This window comes from Manduca sexta, chromosome 20 (assembly GCF_014839805.1).
Source record: "Manduca sexta isolate Smith_Timp_Sample1 chromosome 20, JHU_Msex_v1.0, whole genome shotgun sequence".
NCBI lineage: Eukaryota > Metazoa > Arthropoda > Insecta > Lepidoptera > Sphingidae > Manduca > Manduca sexta.
The window spans coordinates 8,272,785-8,291,509 of NC_051134.1; the positions used below are offsets into that span (position 1 = coordinate 8,272,785).

Here is an 18,725-nt window from a genome sequence, read left to right on the forward strand (position 1 = left end):
AACACAGCAAACTTCAATGCACCTGATGGTAAGTAGAGCTTAGACAGAATGTCGACTGACAAGAGATGATTACCCCTCGATACTTGACACAATTATGTCAGCCTGTTTGAAGCGGATATACACAGACTAATTCAAAAATGTTACACACTTACATGGCCCGCTATGGCAGATTTTAACACCTTGTGTACGGTAGCCGCTAACCGGGCGGATACAAAATATATCCTACCACCAGGTTGTCAAAAAACTTAGGCACAAATCCCAGCAATATAAATACTGAATAGGTATAAAGATTTTACCTTTGTTATCTTGCAATACTTCATAATTAACACACACTCACGCCTTTAATTCCCGAAGGGATTGGCAGAGGCACAACTGACACACCCACTTCCCGCCGTGCGTATTCCGTCCCATGATGTGATATGGAGCCTATCGCTGTATCAGACACAAATTCCAATCTCCGGGCTGATACTGAGTAGAAAAACTCAATATTTTGCTCTACCCGGGAATCGAGCTCTACACCTTCGCACTGCACTACATAATAAAGTTGTGATATATTTTTGTATTTAGATATATTATTAATACAGAGCAGCGATAGCCTAGTTGCTTGTGGAACGAACTGCTTAGACGAATGTACGCAGGTTCAAATCCTAAGACCGCATAAACCTCTGACTTTTCTAAAATAATTATCTGTGTATTTTTTTTATTGCTTTGATGACGAATCGAGCTTGTTGTTCGCCTGATGGTAAGCGACACGACCACCCATATACAGTAGAAACACCATCCAACACCTTAAATTACAAAGTGTTGTTTAGTTTTCCATTGCGCTCGCCATCCTGAGATGTGAGATGTTAAGTCTTATTATGTCCAGAAGTTACATTGGCTTCAATGTCCTTCAAACCGGAACACAATAGTGAAAATATTGTGAGGAAACCTGTATACCTGAGAAGTTCTATCTGTATGGGAATTTTGAGGGTGTGAAGTCTACCAATCCGCACTAGGCCAACGTAGGGGACTAAGACTTAATCCCTCTCAGTAGATTAGAGGAGGCACGTGTCCAGTGGGACAGTATATGATACAAGGCTGATATTTATATTTATATTTTTGATGTGGCGTTGAGGCAAGCTCTTTATCTCATTATTGAGTTGTAAATGGTCTATCATACCGAAACTATTAACGACAGCAATGCGACGCTGCCGGCATTACCGCTGACACGCTGCAAATCAGCCGTAACGCGCCCGATGACTGCTATATGGCACTGACTGAGGAACATTAGAGTGTCTGTCACTCGACACATGATTTAGGTGCGGGAGTGTTTTGTCGCTCGTCGGGTATTCTTTTATAATGAGACTAGATTTGTCCGCGGCTTTGTCCGAGTTCAAGAAAGTGATCGGGAGAAATAGTAGCTTACAGGATTCCGGTTTAATATAGCTTCCAAATAATGAAGGAATTTTCTAAATTTGAGCATCAGTTTCGGGGGTTATCGTTTTCTAACGTAAACAAATAAACTCCTGATTTTTATTTAGAAGGTAACATAGATTTGTATTAATCATAGCATCATAAGAGTAGACTGTTATTGTAGTATATGTTGAAAATCATTGTTTTCTATGTACAAACTCAGTGTATAAACCACTGCCTGAAAGCATAAACTGCATAATTTGAAAATGTCAAATCTATATGACAATTGAATGATCCGTTCTAAATTCCTATATTTTGTTTGTTAAAGCGCGGGTAATTAAACTCTCATCGCCAAATTATAGTGGCGGTGATTAACTCGAGTAAAACAAATCAGGTTCACAGTTACTCTATTCCTCCAGGCGAACATCAATCACTGCGCCAGAGCGCAGGACTTGCTTGTTCAGAGCCTGGCGCAGTGGTCAATCCACGTGGCTGTAGTCAGCGAGCCGTATTTCGTTCCCCCCCGGGATGACTGGGCAGGGGACTCCGACGGCTCGGTGACTGTCATCACCCGGGTGCCGCCGGCTCCCCGCCCTTCGAAAAAAGTAGCGAAGGGTACCGGATGTGTGGCGGTTCTGTTGGGGGTGTGGGTAGTGGGAGCCTACTTCTCCCCCAACAGATCCCTAGCCGAATTTGAGAGTTTTCTCATTCGGCTGGGAACCCTGGTGGTGCAAAGCAGCCAGCCCCGCCCTGTGCTTGTCGCCGGCGACTTCAATGCCAAATCCTTGGCCTGGGGTTCGTCGGTGACGGACGCGCGGGTAGGGCCCTGGAGGAATGGGCGATCTCCTCAGGACTGGTCGTCCTAAATCGGGGGTCGGAGGACACGTGCGTGCGGCACAACGGGGGTTCGGTGGTGGACATCACGTTCGCCACCCCGGACCTAGCCCGCCGTGTCCAGGGCTGGAGAGTCCTGGTGGAGGAGGAGACGCTGTCCGATCACCGGTACATACGGTTCAGTGTCTCCACTCCCCGGACCAACCAGCCCAGCAACAGTGGAAGTTTGACCTCCCGACGATGGGGCGGCCAGCGTTGGGCCGTTACGCGGCTCAACCGGGAGGCCGTGAAGGAAGCCGCTCTTGTTCAGGCGTGGTTCCCTGTACCGGCAGGGCCGGTGTGGGTCGAAGAGGAGGCGGAGTGGTTCGGGGGGGCAATGTCGCAAATCTGCGACGCGGCCATGCCCCGGGCCCGATGCCTCCCTCCGAAGCGACAGGTGTACTGGTGGTCGGCGGAGCTCACCCAGTTACGCGCGTCCTGCATGGCTGCGCGCCGTCGACTCGCCAGACACCGCCGCCGTCATTCCCGTCCGCCCGGCGATGATGAACAGGAGCGGCTGCTTCACGGCCTACACAAGACGGCCAAGAGAGCGCTGCGGGTGGCCATTGCGCAAGCAAAGGCCGCGGCACGTGAGGAGTCTCGGAGAACTCTCGACAGCGACCCGTGGGGACGCCCGTACCGCATGGCGTTGAGCAAGCTCCGCCCGTGGGCGCCCCCGCTGACGCAGAGTCTCCGAGCCGATCTGGTGACGGACGTTGTCGCGGCGTTATTTCCGGCCACCCAGGAGGCCATTCCTCCACCGATGGCGCCACGTCCATCGGCGCCATCGTTGTCGATTCCGGCAGAGGATATCCCGGAGGTTTCGCCTGGAGAGCTCCAGGTGGCAGTGTCTCGGTTGCGGAGCAAAAACTCGGCTCCGGGGCTCGACGGTGTACCCGGACGTGTCTGGGTCCTCGCTGTCGAGTCACTGGGTACGAGGCTCCGTAGCCTTTTCTCCGCGTGCTTTGAGCAGGGCACTTTCCGTCGCGGTGGAAGACGGGGAAGCTTGTCCTGCTCAAGAAAGAAGGGGAGACCCGCAGAGTCGCCATCGGCCTACCGACCGATCGTGTTGCTCGACGAGGTGTGCAAACTGTTCGAGCGTGTGGTACACGCTCGCCTCGTCGGGCATCTCGAACGGATCGGCCCGGATCTGGCCGCTTGCCAGTACGGGTTTAGGCGCGGCCGATCCACGATTCACGCGATTCTGCGGGTGAAAGCACTGGCGGAGGATGCAGTCGCTCGGGGCAGGGTCGTGCTGGCGGTGTCCTTAGACATCGCCAACGCGTTTAACACCATGCCCTGGGCCTGCATCAACGAGGCACTGCGGTATCACGAGGTGCCACCTTATCTCCGGCGTCTGGTGCGCTCGTACTTGTCAGACAGGTACGTGGTGTATCCGGGCGCTGACGGGTGGCACCGTAGAGCGATGTCGTGCGGTGTCCCGCAGGGCTCGGTCCTCGGGCCGCTCCTGTGGAACATCGGCTACGACTGGGTGCTCCGTGGTACCAACCTTCGAGGCGTCGCCGTCGTCTGCTATGCGGACGACACGCTCGTGACGGCGACGGCCAGGACCTTTCAGAGGGCGTCCCTGCTCGCCTCATTCGGTACCGAATTGGTGGTGCGCAGGATTCGGCGACTGGGTCTCGCGGTGGCTCTCCACAAGACCGAGGCCCTTGCCTTCCATGGGCCTCGGAGTAGGCCGCCCATCGAGGCCTACATCTCTGTGGAGGGCGTGCGGATACCCGTCGGCTCAAAGATGAAGTATCTCGGTCTTCATCTGGACAGCCGATGGGACTTCCGCGCGCACTTTGATGCTCTCTCGCCGAAGTTGGTACGGACGGCCGGTGCTCTCGGCCGTCTGCTACCAAACGTCGAAGGTCCTGGCAATCCCTGCCGGAATCTGTACGCTGGAGTCGTGCGGTCTATGGCCCTATACGGTTCTCCCGTATGGGCCAATTCCCTGAACGACCGCTGCGTCAGGCTGCTGCGAAGACCGCAGCGCATGGTGGCGCAGCGTATCGTCAGGGGCTACCGCACGATCTCACACGAAGCGGCTTGCGTATTGGCGGGCACTCTGCCCTGGGATCTCGACGCGCGGGCTCTCTCTTCTGTCTTCTGGTGGCGGGAAGAGAGCTTGCGCCGAGGACAGAGGCTAGCCCCCAAGAGGTCGAGACCACTCTGGTCTCCCTCCGCAACGCCGCTGTGGAGGAATGGCAGCTCAGGCTGGAGAGCCCGAGTGCGGGCTTGAGGACCGTCGCGGCAGTGCGACCCGTCCTTCGACAGTGGTTGGACAGGCGCCACGGTGCGCCGACATTCCGGCTGACGCAGGTGCTCACCGGGCACGGGTGCTTCGGTGCATACCTGTGTCGCATAGCCGGGAAGGAGGAGTCCGCCGTGTGCCACCACTGTGGCAACTGCCGCGAGGACACGGCCCAACACACTCTCGAGGAGTGCCCAGCCTGGACGGAAGAGCGCAGCGCTCTCTTGGCCGTCATCGGAAGCGACCTCTCGTTGCCGACCGTGGTCGCCGCCATGGTCCGCAGTCGGAGGTCGTGGCGAGCTATGGCCTCCTTCTGCGAGCGTGCCATGTCGCAGAAGGAGGCCGCGGAGCGGGATAGGGAGCAGACCGATCCCGCCCGCCGCCGCCAGAGGAGGAGAAGGAGGCGTCGGGGCGACGGTGTCTAACCCGTCGCCCTGCGCCTCGTGGGCAACCGGGGCCGCCGCTCCTACCATCCATTAAGGCGGCCCACGGGGTGGGCGACAGCGTGAAGGGCTAGGCCTCACGTTGTCGCCGTCGCCAACAGCGACGCTCGGCGTGCGGGGGGAACGGACCTTTCCCCGCCGAGTCGGGCCGCGAAAGCGGCACTGCGCAGGGGCGGTTCCGGCGCAATCCATGCGTTCTGCTCAGGTTTTCCCGGAGCCGTCCCTAATGCGCCGATGATGGCCCACGCGGGGTTTTTTAGTCGGTATTCCGGTGCGCTAAGTCTGGTAGGGACCCACCCAGCGATCGCCCATTACATCTCGGGCGACTCCTAGCATCGCTGGGTGGAAGGCGCCGGTGAGTCCGACACTCCCCCGCCTCCTCGGAGGTGGGGGGTCCGTAAATGGATTTTCCCCGCGACACAAAAAAAAAAAAAAAAACAGTTACTCTATAATGGTTGACGATTGGGTTGTGATTATTGAGTCACGAATCAAGGGTAGATATCGAAGTTTTTATAATTATTCGCGTACTCATCTAATAGGCATAATTCCAAGATTAAGTCTTTCTTTTTTATATGAGGACGGCAAAGTGACTCCACTGCACCTGATGGTAATTGGAGTAGGGTGCAACAGAATTCGACTGACGAGAGATGACTATCCCTCGACAGTCGATACAATTATGTCGGCCTGTTGGACCTGGATATACGTAAGCTGATTCCGGAACACGACACACTTACGTGTACTATGGCGGGTTTTAATACCTTGTGTACGGTGGTCGCTACCCGGGTGCTTACAGTAGCACTAGAGACTTAATTATAAGAATATATATATCTTTGTAATGTCTACATATTTTTTAAGCATATTATGCGATAATTGGCCTTTAACTAAAGTAGCAAAACATCATATATTAAATATCATAATACGTGTTCTTCACAAGGTGATGTCCCGTGACATTACAAATAGATATGAATTAGTTGATTAACTCGTTTCCGCGGTCGGCGACGCGCGTATAAATCAATCTTACTCAGAATAACCGAGCTTTATCTTGCTTTTGCGACAATAAGACGTCATACATTAATGCATTAACATACCTATTTTCGTCTAATAATACTCGCATCGTACATTTTGAGATAGGAATTGAAAGACGGGTGCAGGTTGAATCTACTTCAGAAGATACCGTAGAGTACTACCTCATTACCTACCTACCCACTTTGATTAAAACGCATAAGTACTTAATTACGGTTTTTTTTAAATGTAGGTTAGTGAACGAGCAAATTTATCTCCTGTTTTAAGTGATTACTGTCTATTAATGCCCGGATTCCCAGGACAATTATAGTCCTATAGCTAGCTTATAAGGTACAAAATATTGTGACAGAGTCGCGAAATAAACTCTACAGTACATATATTTATTTCACGGGATGATTTGCACAAGAGAGCCGGCAGCGACTGGATCCATAAAACAGCAGACCGGGCTCTGTGGCGTACCTCGGGGGAGACTTATGACCAGCAGTAGACTTTAAAGGGCTTATGATGATGAAATATATATTTAAACCATTTATCTGTACTGGAGACCTACTTATAATATCAGCCCTGTATTAGATATTGTTCCATTGCTGGGCACGGGCCTCCTCTGCTACTGGGAGCGATTAAGCCTTGGTCCACCACGCTGGCTTAGTGCGGATTGGTAGACTTCAGACACCCTCAAAATTCTTATAGAGAAATTATCAGGTATGCAGGTATCGTCACAATGTTTTACTTTGCCTTTAAAGCTAGGATTAATTCACAAAGAATATACACATAATTTTCGAAAAGTCAGAGGTGTGTGCCCTTGCTTTTTGAACCTGCGGACATTCGTCTCGGCAGTCCATTCCACACCCAACTAGCCTATCGCCTACTATTTACTGAAGGTTAATTGAAATGTGTATATTAGAATTGAGACATTTATTAAGTTCGTAAGGTAATTACTGGAATTGATTCCACTTCAATTATTACAATAAATTTATTTTACAACATATTACAACCTTGTACTTATAATTTTCCACACAACACCAGCAAACTTGATACATAAATACCGGTCTACAAAGGACATATCCAGACACAAACCAATCCGAAGCTAATCTTAATTGTTCCATTTAATTGCAACACGCAATTATATCATTTACGAACTGAGGACGACCGGCGTCAACTGGAAGATGCATATACACTCACGCTTTGTATCCTTAGGGATGGGCAGAGACTCTATTTGCACACATTTGTTAAGTTTATGCTGTCCCATAGTATAATAGGTAAACTCTTGATATCAGGTAACTAAGAAAGGTTTTTTTTTTAATAGAGATACAAGAACTCAAATCCTCAGAACAACTGTTACGCAATCAGTAATGCGATGGTCAAATTGGAAAATATATTTTTATTCGTATAACTATATTAGTAGGCCGCCAGCTTTTAATTACAGAGAATGATGCTGCATTGTGATTTATACCCTGAGACGTTAGTAAATAAGATTCATAATGTCTCATAGTTACTCTGGTTATAATGTCTTTGACACGGGAACGCAACCATGATTGCCGGTAGAAATAAAGGTGATTATATCTAGTCAGATAAACTCTGCCATAAGACTATTTAAAGGTATTCTTGCCTGCTACGAAGCAATAAAGATAATTTTATGGAATACTGGTGTAAATATTTTATCTGTAAAATTTTTCTCATTTCCAATAATCTGTGTTATGAAATGCTATTTAATCTCGATAACAATATCCGCATGCAATAGATTTCAGTCCACTATTCCCGTGCAAAGTTATTTTAAATTCATTAAATCAGCCCGCTATCTGACCACCGCGCCACCCGCCACGCCACACGCCACATGTACGCCACACATCACCTAGTAATCGCAAACGGATGCGGAAAGTCCGCCATATTGTATGCGAAATCAGCTTGTCGAGCCTTCCGCACGGTTGAACACCTGTATCCATTCATTGTGGACAACGCACCGACATCCGACTGCCAATTTTATTCTATTGTTATAAAGTCTATATTCGAATACCACTTCACAGGTTTAAGTTGTTGAATAGCAACCACTGAGTTAAACAAATAAGTATTTTATTACTAAAACAATAAATCTCATTTTGGTACGTATGCGATAATCAGGTGACAATTCGAATTGTGTTCCATTTACAAAACGGCTGTGACGTATCATCTGTCCGACGGATTGTCGTACACTCAAAATCGTGCTCTATATAATAGTAATAAAATCCAAAATTGCTCGCACTGTCGTGTTTAAATCCGCGTGCCAAATCCGTTGGCGGTCGACAGGTTTCCGCCGAGCGGCGACTGGCATTGTTTCGCCCTCGGTGTGAATTAATTCGCATTTTGCAGGTAAAGTGTCTGCCGACTGGGGACTGCCGGCAGATTGTGCTATCGCCATTGTGTTTATTGTAAATGATTAATGCTCGTCGGGACGTGAGGCCGCTCATATCTGGGGTCGGGTACTGCCTACCTACGGAATTTACTTAATACATTTAAGGATCGCTATAGCCTTTTGACGTCTATCAATACGAATATTATAAGGGAACTAATATCTAACAGCAAAGGAAATAGTGCTGATTTTTAAAGAATATTTGCTACAGTTTGCGAGGATTATATCCGGTTATTGAAGATAGAGAGCTCTTATTCAAACTAGGAAAATTTCTAATTGTGGGGTAATTGGGTGTGCTTTTTTGAAGCTCATATATATGAATGAATTGCCAGACTATTTAAACCAATAAAAATCGGCGATAGCCTAGTTGGGAGTGGAACGGACTCTCGAAATGAAATGAAATGATTTATTTGAATCTGTAAAATGTTATATATACATTATTTAGATTCCGTCAATATTAACTCTACCACCAGTTCGGAAAGCAGTTTTCACCAGAGAAGAACGGGCAAGAAACTCTGGTGTTGCTCTTTTCAATCAGTTTAGGGTAAAGACTACATGATAAAGTAAGAAGAAAAAAAACAAAAAAAGTTTAGAGCAGTTCATTTATAGGCTCGTGAAATAAGGAATAAATTAATTTAATTTTTTCGAGTCCGCACGTTCAAAATCTAAGGCCACCACTGACACACTGGCACTTCCGACTTTTATAAAATGATGTGTGTGTTCTTTGTGAATTAGCCGTTTCTTTAATGGCGAACAAAAAATCTGTGTAATGAGCGTGCACGGCATTGAGAGAGAAGTTCTCTATAGAAATTTTGAGGGTATGTGAAGTCTGCCAATCCGCTAGGCCAGCGTGGTGGTATAAGGTGTAATCCCTGTCAGTAGTAGAGAGGACCGTGCCCAGCAGTGGGACTATATACACGCTGTCATTAGGCTAATGTCACGCTACACTTCAAAGCTACCTACCTATCTTATTAAACCTTCACAGCCTATGATTTTTTTTTTTTTTAGTACAGACCCCACAGTCAACACCGGGGGGACAAGCGAATGGGATACTACGAACCCCCCGGCTTAACGACTGCGAGGCCCTGGAGGAAGAGAAGAAGAGGAGAAATAGGGGGAAAAGAAGGGGGAAGGATGGGGAAGTAATAGGATGGGCGGAGAGGAAAGGGAGGTGAATTGTTCTACGAGTCCCTGTCAGACCCCCCATGTGAACTTGCAACCATGGGGGTGTAAGCATCACCTATAGTGTGCCTAGGTCCGCGACATAATGTCCCCCCGTGCATGGGCGTGCATTCGGTGTGGAGACCAAGCGCACAAGAATTGCCTCGGGGGGGGGGGTATGAATTAAAGTGATTATTACCTACCTTGCACTTTAGTTAGGTGCGTTCATTGGCTATTTAATGAATGTGACAGTCATCAGGCGAAGGTCAACGCCCTGACTCCGTACCTTCGTGCCTTCACTCCCGAATCCTCCCAAAAAATCCCGCCGTGTCACCTACAGTTTCCATTCATTGTGCACCTGCCACTGTTGAAGTAATTAATTACGACCTCCCTTCCCTCCTGCCCTCGCCCTCGCCCCTCTAACACCAGCTCCAGGCCACCCGTTTCAGCAACGTGTTGTGTCAAGGTGATGCTATTGTTTCTGGGAGGTAGGTTGTACTTTACGTTGGAGATGCGTTAACTTTTCGTTAAAAGGCTGTTAAGGTAACTATTATCGTGTACTTTTTAAGATAGTGCTGTGTTTTCAAAATAAGAACGACTTAGGTTTTTGGCTTGTAACCGTCGCGAGCGGTTTGCTGTCTATCTATCTCTCGATTTGCAGCTGAATTTTAAAACTTTATAAACTTATTAACCACATATTCTTAACATTCTTGTTTTTTATGCACATATCTATTATAAAATAACCAATCTACCGTTAAAGTGATAAAACTGTATTACTGATCATTCACTCATTATTTTAAGCAAACAATATTTTGTTAAACGGCGTTAGTCCGAGTTGGTGCGCGCGGCCGCGAGCCGCGAGGTGCTTGTCGTTGATTAACGACGCGAGTGTTCGCCGTGACACGGTGACGCGACGCAGCGAGTCACGTCACTCACTGACACGCGACTTTTGTTATTACCTACGTGTCAAGAGTCAACTTTTAAAAGACACGTTTAATTATTTTCGGTTGTCCGTTTTATTAGTTTTATTTTTATACAATTATTAACATTACTGTCTAGAACGTTGAATTGCAAAGCATTATACTTACGTAGCACGAACATTGGGTGATGAGTTGGTATAGAAGGAAAATGCGTAAGGTTTGATGCACGCCTTTATGCAAAGGTAGTTCTTGAAATGCTTCACGGTCAAAAACACCATAGATTACTCATAATGTATTTGTAAAGAAAAAAAATCTTGGTATTATATAACGCACATGGATCTAATACATAATATATTAATCTCATTATGCCCAGAAATAAAGCTCATGTATAATATACTTTAAAACGAAACAACAGCGTAAGTAGTACAAGCAGGGTGTGGCGGTGCGCGTGCCGGCATCACGGTATCACGTCAGCGCGTCCGCCCGAGACACCTCATTAAACTAACTCTCAACTTAACCGGCGTTAGTTTTCAATCCCACCGCACGTCACCCGCCGCCCGAAGCGTTTCGCTTCACGATGAACACGGTAAATTAAATAAAAATATATGTTACCAAATGTTTGATAACTTTACACATAATTCTATGAGAACCTGGAATTGTTATCATTCCAGGTTTGTCTGGTTGGTTGGTTTGGTTTGTGTCAATCTGACATCACTTTAATTAAAGATTTATAATCTTGTCTTAATTTTACCGATTAATTAGTTCATACGTTACACGATAATTTGGCATTAATCAAACCAAGATCACGGATTGGACTGATGCCGTATTGAACCTGTAGATTAAATAGTTCTTATTAGTATCAAAACTAATTGTTTTTAACAAAGTTTGAGCAATCTAAACCCACGATAGAATATTACAACACAGCCCTCAGTAAGCAGCAACTCATTAAAGTGTAAGCGCGGGTAGTTTCCAATCTCCGCTACACGCGTCGCTAGCTCGCGGAATGACGCGGTTTCAAGCAGACTTCGCGTCACGTCAGGTGATACTGACGTGTATTGATAGTTATTGGGGATCTTGTTTTTGTCTGATGTATATTTTCGTCTGCTTCCGTGTAGTTGTGTTGTATGCGGGGTACAACACCGGTCCGGTTCGAATGTTGGGTTTTCTACTCGGAGATAGGAATTTGTATCCGGCGAATAATATGGCGATTGGCTCACCTTCACATTATGGGATGTATTATTGAAAATTGGGCGCAATGGCTGGACCTCTGCCTACCCTTTCTGGCATAGAAGGCGTGATTAAGAGTGTGTAGTTTATTCACTTCACTTTTAATCCTATTTCGCAAGACAAGACAAATGTAACTTAATGTGAGATACTTGAACGTTGTCAAAGTATGTGTAAATGTTTGGGGAGAAGGGGGTGGGGGATCCCCGTCGCACGTAGGCCCGTAAATTCGGCGCGGTCAACGCACAAAGGTTAAGACGAAACAATTAAATGTTTCTACTACTCCAAGTATGCGAGAGGACGGACCTTAAGCGTTGGGCCACTAGCGCCGCGGGGAACTGACAGTTTCAACTGTTTATATTATATATCTATCATTCTTTGTGACTGATAATTATTTGCTATATGTGTTATAGCAGTCGTTCATATTATGATTTTTCAGGATGAAGAGGCAGTTGCGGTTTTTAATATAATCAGAGCACACGAATTACCAAGTACGTTACTTTTTCTGTTTATAAATAGTTTCAAACGTGCCTGAAGTTTATAATTTAATATATTATATCACAATATATTGTAAATGATTTTAAATCCTTATTCGGTTTTATTGTGTACAGGAAAGAACGTCGATTTTCCTTCTTGTTACGTCACTAGTATAGATACTGCTTGTTGCTTAGTGTTGAAAGGTGTTTATTTCATAATTATTATTTACAAATTAATAATTTAAAATTTCGTTCACCTTATTGATTAATCCAATAACACTTATCATTTATAAAATAAAATATATTTCAATATGTTCCAGAGGCATCATCATTCTTTTAACTTATAAGTTTACAAAAATAAATATTTTTTGAATATTTTTCGGGGGCATTATCTCTTCCATTTTCAATTGCTATTATTATCGACAAATAAAATATCCAAATTAGTTGATTGTATAAACAAGTACACTACAATCAAAAGATTAAGAAAGTAAGACATCTGATTTCAACTCGCTCACTGAAGGGCCGCGTGAAGCCCTTAATTTCATATGAAGTTCGACGAAGGTATTCGAGCCAAAGCCCGGCTCCCGAGGGATCGCTACACTCACTAAACTCACGCGAATACCTGCACAAACGATTACGTAATGTTATACTAGTTTTACACAGCGTCCCTCGACGTTCCTCAGTTGATTGTAGTGATAATAAAACGGCTTGTTATGATTCACTGTTTCAGACATTATTTTTGTTTTTATGTTGGGAGTTATTGCTGTAAAGTTTGAGACAAAGATTACTATTATAAATACACTGAAATAGCATTATTTCCATCAAGAATTTCGAACACTGCAAGACTACGTCTATTCAAAAACAATTGAAAATCAGTTAGACGTATTAATAAAAAAGTTATTTAGCGTGAAAAAATACATAGATATGCAACTAAAATCTGTTTCCCTCAGAACAATTAACGTTCGTTATTATTCTGAAACTATTTCAGATCATAACTTGTGAATGTAACATATCATATACAGCAACACTTATAATACAATTTATCAATTTATTCCCTCCGCTTGCGATCTCTCAGGATGTGATTCTGCGCGCCGCTGTTTCTTCTCACTTAATTGGAGATGTAGGGAAGGGTTCCTCATTTGAGACATGACACTATTCCGGACTGTTTCTTTGAGTTATTTATTGGATTACCATTCTAAGATGAATAGGTAGTATACGTACTGTATTATTATTGTAAATGGTTTTGAATCATGGAATATTACATAGTTATGCTATTGTTAACTTTGATTATTTTTTTCTTTCATTAAATATTTTTTGAGAGCAGAAGAGAATAAACACTGGCTTAAAGATATCACTTACAAATATTTGTATTGAGAATCTAGTCGTATCTAAATAGCCAGTAATTTCATCGAATACAGTGCCTTTATATCAAAAAGTTCTAAGATTATTTAGTGCGGGCATTGGGAAGTTCATGCGATGGTTACTCAATCTCCTGTGAAATAGTAACACACTTTTGTAAAATACTTCAAAGTGTTTCCATGTCGTGACATACGCGTTTTTAACACCCATATTAGCATATTTTTTGTAAATATGTTATTTTTATATTATTATCTATTGACGCTGTGATATCTTGTCACACGGACATTTCAAATAAGACAACGACTTAGTACTAATTGTTAATAACTTCTGGAGCACGAATATGATCCTGATATCCAGTTTATAACCACTATACTGTATATGTCTTTGCTTTATATGAACAAACAGTGCACACACTGAAATCGACAAACCGCTGGTATCTAAACTCCTAAACATAAACGATCTACCATCTAGCACCTCTATAACCTCATGAACTTATTGTACAGAATAAGACGTGCGGTTCGCGTCTCCGCAGTCCCTACGGGGCCGACTCAATCAACCCGCTGGAGACAAAAGATCACGGTTATTGTATGCACTCAGGTCGCTCTCGATATTGGAACAGGTTTATGAGAGAGGCTGGAAAATGTTATTCGTACAAGGAAAGACGGGTTTGATTAACCACCACCACCATTACCAATATTATGAATATGAAAGTTGGGATGTTAGAACGCATGAATGGATCTGGATGATATTTGGTACGGAGATAGATTATAGTCTGAAATTGCATATAGGCTATTTTTGATACCAGGAAATACATAGCGGGGCTTTCACCCCAGATAAACTTTTTCACACGGACGGAGTCGCGCAACGGTTAGTAAAATATATTGATATTAAAAATTATTGGTCTAGAATCTGGTTCCATATTAGTGTACGAGTGATGCATTATATTTATGAGTTCTGTTTTTAGGCTAGTAATTTCTTTGTGTTGTTCGGGAATCGAATTTGTGCCAGATGTAAGAGACACAGTTCACCGAGGCATTAGTATCAGTCTAACCTATCAGATATGAGCATATATAAAAGTCGATGACCTCCAAAACTCATCACGTTATGAAGTTTAATCAATGGCCCCTCGATTATCAATGTCGGCTCCCATACTGTTTACACGACTAACATGCAAAGGTGGATGAGGGTACAATCAAGCATTGTTTGAGGCGCAAACAATCCTCGTGCCCTCAGGTGGAACTAATAACTTCTCCTTACACATGTAGCGGGTCGGGATATGAATTTTATGATTATGTTTTGGTGGTATTACTAGTTTGAGATAAATTGCTCTTTGTAGATAAGTGATGCGATAATAATGAGTATATTATCATCTGTCAGTAAAGTATGCGTCACTTGAAAATGCTTTAGCAGTTCTTGTTACGAGTTTCATGTTATGATAACTAAAATTTGATTATAATAATTTAAAGAAATTTCACAACGAGTAATTTAATGACAAATAGATTTTTTTTATAGAGACAGAGTCCGTACCGTACCTATAAATAAATGTTTAGGAGGAGCGATTGTCATTAAAATAAAATAATCTACCACATATTTAACAGTAATTCTTCCGTAGAGATGACACCAACCAACCGATTTGTACGAGAGTTAATGACCATTTGGCTGGATATGTCAAACTCTGCGGTGATTTTGCAACAAAAATTATAAGTCACGCGACAAATACCCTCCCAAAAATGATTTATTCTAATAATATTATACCACCTACGAAATATATCTAGGATATACTTCGCAGCTTCTTTAACCTGTATTATTACAGAAATTGTAACCTTCCTCGTAACCTTGCCACAGGAATAGGTTAGTTTAACGTGTGGTGTAACGCCTCGTCTGTACCACATGGCTCTATTATTCAAGTACCTTCAACGTGTGTAATGTAGTGGAAGCCTTAGACTTCGTTTTCATAATATATCACGCACCTTACTATGTATATGTGATTGTTACTATTATTTAGATAAGGACTTATAAAAATGGAGGTGGTATTTTTAATTATCGTGGTTATGGATTCTTCACGTCTTATAATATCAATTATTCTTTGGGGCAAAAGGATTAATTTAAAAAAAAATCATAATGCCGACATGAAAAATGTGGTACTTGTTACGGTGGATAGATGGTTCAAATTATGATATCGACGCTTGGAAGGCAATTATATCTAAGTAACAATTAGTAAACTTTTGAGTAGAACGATTTAGTTTTGATTTTAATAAGAAAATTCATAAAAATTAAACCATTTTCTTGATAAAATATAGTCTCATGATATTAAAAATTGTCTTACAGCTACAACATGTAGATGAAACGACGCAAAAAAATCTAGCGATTACAGAAATGTATATACTTCGTTTTCGGTATAGGAATGTTATAAAGGAATTTGGCTGTAAAATTTGCAGCATAACCGCCATGACAAGTATTATAACTTTTACGCAACATTTATTTCGAGTGTGTGGATTGCTTTCTATTGATTGGCCTCCGTGTGATATAGTTTCCGTGGTGTAGCGGTTATCACATCTGCCTAACACGCAGAAGGCCCCCGGTTCGATCCCGGGCGGAAACATGTTTTTTTATTGTAATATCAGTATTAGCTTCTTGTCCTCTGCCTGCAGTATTGGAATACAAGCGTGAGCTTGTAATAAATTTTAAAATAGTATCAATAAGGTAACATAGCACAGGCTCTCTTCATCCAGTTAAAAACAATTTGTGTAAGATTCCTTCATTTTCCAACGACCAGGGCCCTTATTCTGTATGATAGTGTAAACGCGTAACGCGGCCGTGTCATGTTATGTTCGAGAAATTTGTGTGAAATGGTATTCTGTAAGCCAAATTTCTATAGTACTAAACATGATGGGTTGTGTTACGTGCTTGTTACGCACTGTCAAAATAACGTGCGGGATAAAGAATAAGGCCCCTGGCTGGTAGAAACAGTTTTGTACGGGCATGGCAACGTAAGCCCACTGCACGTGGTGGTAAGTCCAGTGGGGTCCAGTAGAATGTCGACTGACGAGAGATGGTTAACTCTCGGCAATCGATACAATTATGCCGGCCTGTTGGTACCGGATATATACAGGCTGATGACCGAACGCGACACACTTACCTGAGCCACTATGGCGGGTTTTAACACCTTATGTACAGTGGCTATCCAGTTGGATATAAAATATATCCTATTACCAGCTAAGTGTACTAAGGAGTCGATGAGTTCATTCTATCCCATTATATCGCTATAAAGGTCACAATGAATCCTTGACACATGTGTTTTTTCAAATCGTAAAACAATTTGACACAACCCATTCACCCGTAAAATTCACAAATATTTACGAAAATTACTTATTAACCCTCTCGCGTACACCGAACAATAAACACCGTAGCATATTAAAATCTAAGCACACAGTAAAGCCGATATTAATATACAAGCTCATGTAAATCGTTTAATTACAGTGACCGTAATCCGGTGCAGATGACCTGCTTCTGATACCTACGTTACTGTTTAACTCAAACACGGGTTGAATTTATTAATCGGCCTCGCGGACCGACGCAAATATTGCAGGCTTCGGTGTAGTACAGGGAACGTAGTAAGGCAATGAAGATATTTTATAATTCGCGATTGAATTGTTAAGAATATAACTTTGATAACAGACTTTTACTTTTAATTTGTTTTACGCAAAGAAATACAGGAGTTTTGGTAGGGTAAGGTCATAATGAAAATTTTGGGCTAATTAACTAATGCGGTCTTATCGGTTATCTGTGATGTCGATATCTGTCTTTAAACAGGTTAAATTTAAATGCTTATAAAAAATGTATAAATACTGTTAATAAAAGAATTTATATCAATGTATTTCCATTTGTATTCATTACCAGTTTAAAGCACTAATATAGATATAAATTATCTGCATTATCATTTCTCATGATGCAATCCACTACAATAATTCCAACATCAACGCTGACTCGACTATCTGTTACACACGAACTGTGTCCGAACCTGGCTTAAGTAATTAACATGATGTCGATGGTGGATGTTTTAATAACTGGCGCTCGGTCGCTCCGGCCCGATTGTTTGCTCGTTGGAGTCGCGACCGTGTGAGGGTTAAGCGTTACCTTGGGAAAGTGTTGAGTATGATGTTTAGACGAGGTATGAATTTGCTAATTTTTTGGTATTGACGATAGATGTGTTCCTTCACTAATAGGACGCTACATTACTACTGAGTATTAAGCCTACTTTTTTTCAGGGAGAACAGTTATCCCAGAAAAACTCTTCAACACTAGTTGGGTGGATATAAAATAAGATTTTAAAAATAGAAGCAAAAATAATGTTTCCGCCCGGGATCGAACCGGGGGCCTTCTGCGTGTTAGGCAGATGTGATAACCGCTACACCACGGAAACTATATCTGGTACTGACCAATGTAGAGCTCAGTCCGCGCGCACTTACGCGGTGAAAGTAAATTCAATGTAGATAACATGAATGATATAATCATATTATACAACTGGTCGTGCAGTAATTGAAATTCGACAGTCGAATTTAATACGTTTGTAAAACATATTATATATAAATTTTATTTCTCTGCACTCCTCTATACATTTTAACTATGCTGAATTTCACATACTTACGAGCTCCCAATGTTTAAAAAGAGGAACAAAGTTTTTCGTTCACGTATTAATATATAAAATTATATATTATTATATACGTATATAATGATATTTCAATGTAGAGATTAACATGTTGAAACATAACACAACAGGCCGGTATTATCTGATGTAAGATACCGTTATGTAGTGTTAGGTAATTTGATTTTATGCGACAGAATGACGAAAAGAATGACACGTGGAATTTACATTATCTAGAATATTGAAGTACAAAACATTGTACTGTGCGTGTACTCTGCTGATTCATGAGATGTCAATTCTCGTTAAGCTTGGTAAATACAGCAGCAATGTCCTTCGAATCGGAATATAACAGTGCTTCAATATTATTGATGGTAGAAATATTCAACAAAATAGTCCTTGCTCGAGAGAATGTACAAGAAGGTACCTACTTAGATTTTATATTATGAAGTACTTTGGTTGGTTTTGGTGACAATAAATCATATACTATTTATTTTTTATTTCAATAGTGTTGGCATATTTATGCCGACAAAACCATTTCCAGAACTGATTTCGAACCCGTA

At 43.0% G+C, this 18,725-nt stretch overlaps 2 non-coding genes across 2 annotated transcripts; one reads left to right on the forward strand and one right to left on the reverse strand.

Moving 5' to 3' along the window:
* The first annotated feature begins 16,049 nt into the window (after positions 1-16,049).
* On the forward strand, positions 16,050-16,122 carry Trnav-aac. Its single transcript has one exon. It is a non-coding gene; the product is annotated as a tRNA-Val (tRNA).
* A 1,748-nt stretch (positions 16,123-17,870) lies between these two features.
* On the reverse strand, positions 17,871-17,943 carry Trnav-aac. Its single transcript has one exon. It is a non-coding gene; the product is annotated as a tRNA-Val (tRNA).
* Between the last annotated feature and the right edge of the window lie 782 nt (positions 17,944-18,725).